The sequence below is a fragment of the Otolemur garnettii genome, unplaced genomic scaffold (genome assembly GCF_000181295.1).
Source record: "Otolemur garnettii isolate 467f Iridium unplaced genomic scaffold, OtoGar3 scaffold00193, whole genome shotgun sequence".
In the NCBI taxonomy this organism is placed as follows: domain Eukaryota; kingdom Metazoa; phylum Chordata; class Mammalia; order Primates; family Galagidae; genus Otolemur; species Otolemur garnettii.
In genome coordinates this window covers 1463027-1475456 of record NW_003852588.1, presented here as the reverse complement: position 1 = coordinate 1475456, position 12430 = coordinate 1463027, and the positions used below count along the sequence as shown (strand labels likewise).

Here is a 12430-nt window from a genome sequence, read left to right as displayed (position 1 = left end):
GGCCTGGCAATCCAGGCTCCCTGTCCAAAGTTCTTGTCTCTTTGGTCTTCCCTTAGAGGTTCTTAAGGGCTCTAACAAATGAATTTAACAGTTACATATCTTCACAACAATCCACAATAAATAAGCATAACAAAAATACCACTAATGGTTAATTAATGTCTGCAGACACTAGCCAAAATTAGATGTCAAAGTGGCTTACCTCTGGAGGTGGACTCATAGCTGAATTTAGGAGGGTTTATCAGACGGTCTCCTGAGGGTTCCTGGACATCTCCTGGGGCCATGGGATGTTTCCAGGGGGTGCCTCCCCTCAGAGGGATCCCAGCCTGCCCCCATCAGAGACCACTTGAGGATAGGCAGAATACATGCCAACCAGAGTAATGCCAAGTGGCTCCTGTTTTAAAAAAGTAAAGAGGACTGTTTTTTTTTTCTTTAGTTCCAAATGAATGATTGACCTTGGGTCTTCTGTTGAGAGCTGGTACCTTATCTCAAGGCTATTTGTAACCTATCAACCACAGTCTTTAGCAGGCAAAAAGTTAGAAAAACAGTTTTTAACAAACTTTGTATTCACTCTTTAATTGCCAAAAAAGAGAGGATCCCAAATGCAGGTGGGTCATTTACACCACTGTGTCAAGACAAAATGAGGAAGTACAAAAGGGCCATGTAAGAAAGAAGCCAGTAAGTATAGCACACTGCCAAGCAGGCCAAGATTTTACAGCAACACTGCACAGTAAAGGTTTGATTCCCGCCCAGAAAGTGATGTAAAACTGACAAATCAAATACAAAATAACTGACAAGTTTTATACAATTTCACCAACATAAGAAGGGGTGAACATGGGGAACAGGGACCTACCAGGGACTCACCCTCTGTGAATTGAAAGAAGAAAACCTGACAGACCAGAGACCTGAGAAAGGGAACCTGGCAAGGTGGTTTCACTTTCTTATCATTGCCCTTGGTACAGCAGCTGAAATCAGACAAATTATTTAAATGGATACAAATATTTAAACAAGTTTGACGTAGGAAATAGGAGCCTACTGGATGCCCTTTGCCCTATTACAGACAGACAAGCCAATAAAACAAAATTAAAACAGAAGTGACGGAAAGACAAAAATCAGTCAGGTGTGGAGCTGTATCTAAACCCATATCTAAACCCTTTCACTCACTCACTCATACAAAACATAGAACATACAAAAGACTTAAAAAACAAATTCAAACAATCTAAAAGACTGCTAATGCCCGCAAACCAAACCTGTACCTAAACCTGAACCTGTACCTATACCTATCAAGGACGCATCTCTCCTTTTGCCTTGGCTGCATCCAGCCATTCTTTTGGGACCTTGGTCTTATAGCTGTGCCCAGCTTGCCTTTCCTCTGGACTCTCTAGAGATATAGTCCCTTGGGACCCTGGCCTTACAGCTGCATTTGGCTTGCCTCTCCCCTGGACTTTCTAGAGATATAGTACAGAACAGAAGCCAGTCAAAACCATGCCAAAAACTGGCACCAAAACAGAACAGAATAGAACTTACCAAATCAGAAAATTTGGGGAGCCTGTGCCTTTAATTCATGCATTCGGGGAACCAGGGGCAGAGAGTGTCTCTCTGAGGCCTCCCCCTGGAGCCATTGTTCAGTGGTGAGCTCAGGCAGGGGTCCAATAATCTCGCTGGGGCCTCCAAATCTTATGACTCACACAGCTGAGACAGAGACTTGGACCCCACTTAAATGTAATTAATTAATAGAAATTTATTGTACCTGCTCAGGGGTCATTGCCCTAGGAAGCAAGTGACCCTGAATGGTAGATCAAATGGGTCTTTATACCCTATTTTTTTGTCACAACAAGCAGGCAGAAGTACAGAAGCTGAATCATTGAGATTAGGCTTGGGCGGGGAGAATTGCATAGTACAAGGGGGTGGGAGGTACATCAAGCCTCTCCTTCCTACGTACTTTCTTATCTAAAGTTTCTCCTCAAAGTTCTTCCCCCTCCCTATGCACTCCCTTATCTTCAGGCCTCTTCTCAGAGCTCTCCTTACCTTTGAGGGGGCTGGGACTAATGGAGTCAAAGGAAGTTTCTTTTTTAGGGGTAGGGGGCTTGGTTATCACACCAGGAGTGTTGGGAGAGAGAGCTGGAGGGGTGGGGCAGGGGACAGCTCACAGGAGGGCTTGAGAAGAGCTCAGATTTTACCCTCTAAGGAGGAGACAAGAACTGACCGTGTATTGCTTTTAAGCAGGGAAATACAAAAATACTTGCATTTTACAAAGGTTAATCTGGGAGGCCAAGAGGACAATGGTGTAAAAGTGCCAGGAACGGAGGCAAAGGAGCCAGCTGGCTGGGGGGAGGAGGATGCTCAGAGAGTCTATAGGAGAGGCCTAAATAACCACATCCTCTCCTAATATTATGATGCTAATTAACAAATGTGGTATTAATTTCTGGCTTAACTGATCATTGAAAAACGATGTTAAGACATACTGAACACACAACAAAATGCACAGGTATTAAGTGTTCATCCTGATGCATTTTGACAGTGGTGTGACCTGTGTGTCCACCAGAAGGTAACTGCAAGTGGGGATGTGATGAGAAGTGAGCAGCTTTCCTTTTCTTTCTTTCCTGCCAACTGCCTGATGCCTATTGCAATGGGACAATGCAGCCTTCTTATTTTCTCATTTTCTTCAATTTATGGCATGACTGTGGAGATATTATGAAAGGAGCTGGGACAGGAACAAGGACTGAGCACTGGTGTAAACTGCATGTCACGGCATGTGATCCCGTGACAGGCACTGGCCTCAGGTAGACAACAACCCAGAAATGAACAGCCTCACTTTGCTGATAGAGAAGCTGACTATCCGAGGTTTGTTGTGGACAAAGGTATCAGTGCCCACTGTGGCAACCCATCACCACACAAATAAAAACAGCCAGGACACGGATTGAAGGTATAAGCCTGCAAGAGGTGGGCTTCCCCTAGGTGCAGGAAGAGCCCTGAGCAACCTCTGTTATGGCTTTTTATTGAAGCGTTATACAACGTGGCAGGGGCACACACAAAGACTCATGCTTAATGATCACTATGTGCTCTTTCCCCCATGGACTCCACTCCCACCCTGTTGCACCACAAATGTACAAGGTTCAACACCAGCTTGCCAACAAGCCACCCATCTTAACTCATTAACACATGCAGTTGCTTGAGGGCTTGTCTCCAGGCTGCAAAACATCTCCATGCTGGCTAGGATATTGTCTCGCTCCCAATGCCTCCCACAAGAACTAGTGACTGCTTCTATAAGCCTAGTGCTCAGTCTCCTACATGTCCCCCTTTTTTTGTTTAAAATATTCTTGTATGGGGTAAGGGAGAAACCCACAGTTGTCTGTTTCGTCTGTTGTTCTTATCGAGTAGCTCTCCTTCCAGCTAAGTAAAAGAACAAAAATCACAGAATAATTAACAACGTTACTCCAACAAAACTGGTGAGGGCCCTCACAGAAGTAAAAGGAAAAAGAGTAGGCAGCCACACTATTGACAGTGTTTAGAACTTCAATTCTTGGGACAGATTACACTCTTAATGGTGAGAGGACTGGGGATCACTTCCATACATGATGATGTGTTGCTCCCGCCAGGCATAAAGGGAGAAATACCTCCTCCCTGCCAAGCAGTATCCAAGCTGAAGTCTGGAAGAGTAGCAAGTAAACATTAGGGATATAGGTTCAACAAATGAAATTCTCTCACCTTTGCGGATGTCAATGAAATTATTGCCAGGAACAAGAAATTTGCTGGTAGGGATTTACCACACATGTCAACCACATCAAAAGCTGGCTGCTTTTACTCATGATTTTGTTAGAGCCCAGAGGGTATGTGCTGAGCTCACCTGGGCTTAGAGAATGGAGGATTCCCTGAGGGGAGAACCCTGTATCAATCTTTCGTCTCTGAACAGAAGCTCTAACTGCCATTAGGAAAAGGGATGCTGAGTGCTCCAAACTACTTCCTGTTGAAACTGGACGATGATACAGGGGGACAGTTAGAGGTTCCTCAGAGGAGGTCAATCCAGGTTTCACAGTAAATAAAATCTGGGTTGATAATTTGGAGTAAAATGCTAGGGTATTTTTTTCTTGAAATTTGTTCAGGCCCAGGAGATTGGAGTTCCCTATTTAGGCTGGGATGAGGGAACTTCGTATCAGGAGAAGGGGTCAAAGTGCTAGTGAGGTCTCTTGCTCATGTCAAGGTTTGATTCAGTGGGCAGGCAGCCACCACTTCTCTTGCTGTTCTGTAATGATGTGAGTAAAACCTCTACCTCAATGCAGCACGTAGCCAGGTTCCCATTCAGACATATCAGGTTTTTTTGTTTGTTTGTTTGTTTTTTATAAAAAATAGGTTGTTTAAATCTCCATACTCATGTTTTTTGCTCATGGGCCTCAGATTGGGCCTGACTGAGTTCCCCTGTGGCAAAGGTGTTCCATTTTTATTGAACTGAAAGTGGCATTCATTTGCCCAATGGAACCCCTTTCTATACCTGGAGCACATACCTGGGGGTTTACATTCTCTTTGTTTTTTTTCATTACCAAATGAAAAGTGGCCACTGTGATTGCTATTCCTCCTCCAACACTCCTTTTTCACATGGCCTAGCTTTCTACAATTATGGCATTTAGTAGTTTTAACTGTGAGACTATTCACCTGGTCTTCCAACTGTTTAATGTGAATTGCCATAATAGTTATTAAGGTGTCTCACAACTTGACAGAAAAACAAACACAGACACATCACCAAGATGAAAAAAATGACTCCACATACATACTGCTGTTTGCCAGAGGTCCACTTACTCTGAGTGATGTTCCCCTCCTCTGTTGTATATGGATAGGGAATTACCTTTTGCTTCCCTGTAAATTCCCTCTTGTTGTTTTGCCGAAAGCTTCACTTACTCTGAGTATAGTTCCCCCTTTCAATCAGTGACCAGGTCCAGATCCTGCCGACTACACCATTTATCAGTGCCCGCTGTAGCACCCCATCTCTGTGCAAATAAAAGCAGCTGGGACATGGACTGAAGGTACAAGCCTGCGAGAGGTGGGCTTCCCCTAGGTGCAATGAGAGCCGCAAGTAACCTCTGTCGTGGCCATTTATTGAAGCATTATATAATAGGTGTGGGGGGCCCATGCCTAAGGACTGCATGCTTAATGTTTGCTACGTGCTCTTTCCCCATGGGCTGGACTCCCACTCTGTCATACCACAAATGTCCAAGGTTCAACACCTACTTGCTAATGAGTGACCAATCTTAACTCATTAATGCATGCAATTGCTTGAGGGCTTATCTCCAGGCTGCAAAACATCTCCATGCTAACCTGACATAATGAAGGATCAACAGTGGCCACATCCACTGGGCCCAGTGGTCAGGATGGAGACGGAGGGAGAGGCCAGCCTGCAGCTCACTCAGAAACACCATCAGGCTGTCATCAGTGCTTGTATAAGGGGCCTGGACCCAGGGAGGACCTGGGCTCCCAGCATCAGATCCTTAGGTCCAAGGCTGGAGTGATGTTGACACACCTCTCTGCTATGGCGTAATGAGGCCACAGGTGCACGAAAGTTGAAGCCATGAGGTAACAAAAATGTTGTTTAAAAGGCCCATACTTCGGCTCGGTGCCTGTGGCTCAAGCGGCTGAGGCGCCAGTCACATACACCTAAGGTGGCAGGTTGGAATCCCCAGCCCAGGCCCACCAAACAACAATGATGGCTGCAACCAAAAAAATGGCCGGGCATTGGGGCGGGCGCCTGTAGTCCCAGCTACTTGGGAGGCTGAGATAGGAGACTCACTTGAGCCCAGGAGTTGGAGGTTACTGTGAGCTGTAATGCCATAGCACTCTACCCAGGGGGATTGCTTGAGGCTCCGTCTCAAAAAAAAAAAAAAAAAAAAGGCCCATACTTCTTGATAGCCCTAGGAGATGGTTCTACTGCAAGGTCATCTTCCTCTGAGTTATATGCCAAAGTGCTCAGAGCATCTGTTTCAGGTTTTTATCTTGACAGATTTGCTATTTTTAAAACATCACAGAAGTATGTTACATTTCATGTTTTTTTTTTTTTTTTTGAGACAAAGCCTCAAGCTGTCCCCCTGGGTAGAGTGCCGTGGCATTACAGCTCACAGCAACCTCCAACTCCTGGGCTCAAGCGAGTCTCCTGCCTCCGCCTCCCAAGTAGCTGGGACCACAGGCACCCGCCACAACGCCCGGCTATTTTTTGGTTGCAGCTGTCATTGTTGTTTTGGCGGGTCCGGGCTGGGGATTCGAAACCGCCACCTTAGGTGTACGTGGCTGGCGCCTTAGCCGGTTGAGCTATAGGCACCGAGCCACATTTCATGTTTTTTTGTGGCTCATTTCATGTTCTTTTGACAGGTCCAATATTTTTCGGCTATTGAAAACTTGTGTTTGGACCCTTGCTAGAACGCACCAAGGGCCTGATGGAAGGGCCTTGCCATATCCACCTAGGAAGCTTGACACAAGGCAGAGCTGGGAAGAGTTTTGCTTGACTTCAATCCAAGTTTTTGCAGCAGTGACTGTTGTCCAGCAGGATGGCAGCAAACTGGACTTCTTTGTGCTGATGAAAGCTACTCAGAGGTTTAACTACCTCCCAAAAAGATCTTTTAAAGTTATAACGATGTTATGTGAATACTCACAATATATTTGTGCTATGTTACAACGTAGCATTTCAGTCTGATCCAGCTTTGTAAGAAAGAGTATATAGTTTTTGTTTTATTTTTTGTTTTGAGACAAAGTCTCACTCTCACCCTGGGCAGAGTGCTGCAATGTCCTTGCTCACAGCAACCTCGAATGCTTGGGTTCAAGTGATCCTCCTGCCTCACTGAGCCTCCGGAGTAGCTGGGATTACAGGCACCTGACACAACGCCCAGCTAGCTTTTCTATTTTTAGAGAACATCTCTTGCTTAAGGTGGTCTTAAACTTCTGAGCTCAAGCAAGCCACCCACCTTGGCCTCCCAGAGTGCTGGGATTACAGTTGTGAGCCACCACACCTGGCCAGAAAGAGTACATAGTTATGTTTGTGTGGAGAAAAAAATGGCTAGTGAAAAGAAGGAGAGGGTCATTGCTTTAAACATCTGCACAAGGACATAGGAAAAGCCATGAACAGTCAGGATTGAGGGTTACTCTGATTCAAGGTGGGTCTAGAGGCCTCTGTGGTAGGAGCCTCTGTGATAGCTCTATTCTGTTCTGGTGACCAGCCAGCTTCCTCACACCATTTCTACATCTTTTCTTGTTCTCAGCTTCTACTTAGATTTTCTTCCCTTCACAATTTCAGCCCAGGACTCGCCAGGGACACCCAGTTCTCTCTATGCAATTAAAATCTTCCAGCTAAGTTTCCACAGCTAGCTGCTTCCTTGTTCCAGGGGCTTCTGGTGCTGACAGCCATGGGGGAACAACCGTGGCCCACCTTGGTTTATGCCCAGCCTCATCAGCAGCCCAGGCTATGTGGTAGAGCTGCTTTGGGATGGCCACTGGCCCACTTGGCAAGGTAGCTGGGTACAGTGTGGTAGCCTCTCAGTGCTGGTGGTCGGAGCTGTGGGAGGGAGACTTAATGAAAAAAGAGCTGAAGTTGTGAACACCACGAGCAGCACAGATAATGTGCAAGCAGCTGAACACCACTGCAGCAGGATTGACAGAGAGGATCCAGTGCCCCGCTGGGATGTGGGCACCCTGTGCTGGCAGAATGTGTGCACGCTCTTCCTACTGCTGTGGGAGTCTCACCCAGAGAAGAGCCCCCACCCTTGCATGCCTGGCTTGTTGCTCACTGCTCCTGGTTCCCAGCACAAATGTCTGAATTTGCAAAATGATTGAATCATAGGTAGTTGTTTTCTTCCATCTATTTCAGGTACCCATTATCATCAGGAAAGTAAAGCATTAAATGAAAAATAATTTTCTCCTTTCCCTCACTTTCAATGGAGCCAGGGTTTTTTGTTTTTGGGGGGGTTTTTTGTTAGAAATCAGAGAGCACAGGAATAGGACAGTCTGTGATAAAGACATGGGTTTCAGGAGATCTGTGCACAGGAGAAGGGCCCTCCTTCACCAACAAACCCCTTCACGCTGAGACAGCAAGGCAGCAGTTTTGATGTTTGAATTTCATCTTCAGAATTGCTGAACACCTGCACCGGTTGAATTTCATTCAAGATTCCTAATTAGTAAGAGAATGTGTTCTTTCAAGAGGTCAGAGTAGTTTCTGGAGCCCCAGAGCCTAAACACACCTGGCACCCTGCCGCTGGCCCAGGGCTCTCTGGTGAGCTCCCTGGGCCCTTTAGGAATGAGCTCTTTGTTCCCTGTTCTGCTCTTGTGCAGAGAGGTCCCTTGGAGGAAATCTGGTATGTCTGTCCAATCAACTGACAAAAGGAAGACTTGTAAACACTCTGATAGACAAGGTTTGCTTTAACAAATGAACAATCACCTTTAAATGTTTACACCCTGAAGCTGCCTCTTCTCCATCCTGGGAGTTCTGGGCCTTGCCAAATGTGCTGCACTCTATATAACTGGCACGAGCAGGGACACCCCCAGTAAAGAATGTAATGGAGGCCTGTTACTGAGGCAGGTGGCCTTGGGGGATGTAGGAAAGCTGTGAAAAGTAGCAGCTTCACAGGTTGTAACTGTAGGAACCGATGTGAGCCATTTGGTAGTGTGTTTTATGTAATTAAAAATATATTCTTCGGCTCAGCGCCTATAGCTCAACCGGCTAAGGCGCCAGCCACGTACACCTAAGGTGGCGGGTTCGAATCCCCAGCCCGGACCTGCCAAACAACGACGGCTGCAACCAAAAAATAGCCAGGCGTTGTGGCGGGCGCCTGTGGTCCCAGCTACTTGGGAGGCGGAGGCAGGAGACTCGCTTGAGCCCAGGAGTTGGAGGTTGCTGTGAGCAGTGAAGCCATAGCACTCTACCCAGGGGGACAGCTTGAGGCTCTGTCTCAAAAAAAAAAAAAAAAATATATATATATATATTCTTCAGGCTTGGCGCCTGTAGCACAGTGGTTATGGTGCTGGCCACATACACCCAGGCTGGTGGGTTCGAACCCAGCCCAGGCAGTTAAACAACAATGACAACTACAACAAAAAATAGCTGGGTGTTGTGGCAGATACCTGTAGTCCTGGCTACTAGGGAGGCTGAGGCAAAAGAATCGCTTAAGCCCAAGAATTTGAGGTTGCTGTGAGCTGTGACACTATAGCACACTACTGAGGGTGAAATAGTGAGACTCTGTCTCAAAACAGCATTCTGCCCCCATCACATGTTAACATTTTTATTGGAAACTGTGGGTATCTAGACACACACCCATTTTCTGGGGACTGATAATGAAAGTGCTGCCTCTCTGTGGGGCACAGTCTCTTCTTCTCGGAAGGCCCCCTCAGCATGTGGGGCTTCTCCTTTGAGCTCCTCGGGACCTTCTTTCCTGGCCTTTCTCACACAGCTGTCATAGTTTTTATGTCCCTTTTTCCCATTGAACTTGATCCCATTTTACCTGATTTTTTTTTCCAGGAAAAATACTCCTGTTCATGTCTCTCTTTAAATTTTAGTTACTTTTTAAAAAATGAACTACATTCTCATGGCTCAAAATTCAAAGGCACAGACAAGTACACTGTGAAAGTCTCCTTCCTATTCTTATCCCTCAGCACTAGTTTCCTCACTGTGGACACAGCTATTCTCTTGTGAATCCTTCTAGAGATTTCATTTGCAAACATGAAAATGAGCACATTAATTTCTCTCTCTCTCTTTTTTTTTTTTTTTTTTTGCAGTTTTTAACCGGGGCTGGGTTTGAACCCGCCCACTTCTGGCATATGGGGCCGGTGCCTGACTCCTTTGAGTGACAGGTGCCGCCCAGATTTCTCTCTTTTTGAAAAGAGAACAACAGGCCAGGTGCAGTGGCTCACCCCTGTTATCCCAGAACTCTGGGAAGCTGAGGCAGGAGGATCACTTGAGGTCAAGTGTTCAAAGACCAGTCTGATTAAGAGCAAGACCCTGACTCTTAAAAAAAAATAGAAAAACTAGCCAGTGTTACAGGGCGCCTGTAGTTCCAGCTACTTGGGAGGCGGAGGCAAGAGGATGGCTTGCACGCAGGAGTGTAAAGTTGCAGTGACCTAAGATAATGCCACTGAATTTTAGCCTGTGTGATAGAGTGAGACTTTGTCTCAAATAAAAAAGAAAGACACACTATATGTATACATAGTTCTGTACCTTGTGTTTTTCTGTTAACATTATTTTTAGAAATGCTCCCTATCAGCATATAGTATTTCAGTATAAGAATGCATATAATTTCATCATTGACATAAGATGCTAGAGTAGATCATTTCTCACAGGGATAAGTCATTATCTGCAGGATAAGCTTCTAGACAAGAAATAGTGGGGTCAATCCATCTGTGCCAAGTGCACCCCTGTCCCACTGAGGCTGTGGAAATTTACATTCCCACAAACTGTCACCAGATTCCTACAACCTCCCCAAGTTATGTTATGTAACTCTTTGATGATTGTCAATTTCATAGATGAAAATGTTGATCACTGTCAACTGAATATGTGAAAAACGGTTATCTCCATGTGTTCATATTCTAATTTGCATTTCTCACATTTTGAGAGAAGTAGAGAATCTTTGTATGCATTTCATGCTCAATGTACTTCCTGTTTTGTGAATGCTGTTTATGTGCTTCAGCCATTTTTAGCTTTTTGACTGCAGAGCCCTGAGAAAAAAACCTGCCAGTTGAGGTGTGCACAGATTCTAACAGTTACCACAGGCGGTGCTGTTAATTCATTATCATGAAAATGTAAGAATGTAAGAATTATTGGTCCTTTTTCATGATTTTGTAAAGCTTTCTGTTTTTATTTGCAAAATGAACAACACCCACGTTGTTCACACCAAACGATCATCTTGTATAGATGTTGTTCGCAGTCAAAAGGTTAAATATCAGATTGTTATTCTTTTCTTTTTCTTTTTCTTCCTGACTTATCAAGAAAAAATTTCCCAATTTCTCATTTGTTTTTTTCATTGTTTATATTGTGTTTTTCATTCCCAATTTGAAATTTTAGTTTTATAGTAAAATGTACCAATTTTCTTTTACCAGCTTTCAGATTTTTCCATTGTAATTAGAAAGGCCTTTGCCACATGAGCCTAAAAAATAATTCTCCCTTTGGGATAATTTTGTGGTTTAATTTGTTGCCTTTAAATCTTTGATTTATTTATTTTGGCATGAGGTATGGGGTATGGTTCTAACTTTATTCTTTTTCAGATGGTTACCAGTTCTCCTCCTGTTCCTCATCAGTGTACAATACCATCTTTATCTCCCACTTCACACTGTGTTGCTGGAAAACTGACAGACACATCAACTATATAGAGGAAGGAACCATTAATTGCTGGCAAGGACTCAGGTGCCTCAAGGCATAAAATGCTGAGCGCCTGGGAACAATTTTTTTCCAAACTCTTTTACATGTTGTTTTCTTTTTTTCAGTTCAATCTCATACATAGTTATGGTTACAGATATTAGAAACCAAGATGTTGTTATTAGTCTTTTTTTGATTTTCAATGTTATTTCAGCTCAGTGTAAAGTTTGTTCTTTAGAGGAGGAGTCTTCTGCAGGTGTCTACTGCTTTCCTGGGATCACTAAGAAGTATAAGATTTATTTCTTTCTTCAATTCCTTCTTTCTCAATTGTATACATTTGGAACTATTTTTTGACCTTCTATACTAGTGATTTTCAAGAGGTGTGCTGGGAAAATTTTTTTAAATCTTTAAATTCTTCTGTTTATAATGCATCCAATAGGAAACTGGGATTATTGTGATGAGGAGCACAAAACTTATGGCCTCCCTATGAACAAATTCCCTACATGTGAAGAAGGAACAAATTATAAAATGCATGTGGTGGGTGATCACTGTATAATTCTTTCAACTGTATTATATGTTTGAAGATTTGCCTAATACTGGAAAATTTTAAAAATTATTAATTAAATCATTTTTCAAAGAAGTTCAAAGCACAGTAAGTATATATATATATTTTTTTTACTTTCTTTTTTTTAGAGACAGAGTTTCATTTTATCACTCTTGGTAGAGCACCGTGGCATCACAGCTCACAGTAACCTCTAGCTCTTGGGCTTGGACAATTCTCTTGCCTCAGCCTCTGGAGTAGCTAGGACTACAGGCGCCCACCACAACGCCTGACTATTTTTTTGTTGCAGTTGTTGTTGTTTAGCTTGCCCAGGCTGGGTTTGAACCTGCCAGCCTGGGTGTATGTGGCCAGTGCCATAACCACTGTGCTATAGGCGCCAAGCCAGAAGAATATATAATGGCTATTTTTTTGTTGTTGCAGTTTGGCCTGGACTGGATTCAAACCCACCACCTTCAGTATATGAGGCGAGCACCCTACTCACTGAGCCACAGGTGCTGCCCATACTTTTTTTTGATTAACATAATTTAAGTGTGCCACTGAAGGTTGATGTGTGC

General features: G+C 44.2%; 1 non-coding gene across 1 annotated transcript; it reads left to right on the top strand.

Annotated features, from left to right (window-relative positions):
* The first annotated feature begins 11691 nt into the window (after nt 1-11691).
* LOC111721866 lies at nt 11692-11821 on the top strand. The gene has a single exon (XR_002770868.1). It is a non-coding gene; the product is annotated as a small nucleolar RNA SNORA11 (small nucleolar RNA).
* The last annotated feature ends 609 nt before the right edge of the window (nt 11822-12430 follow it).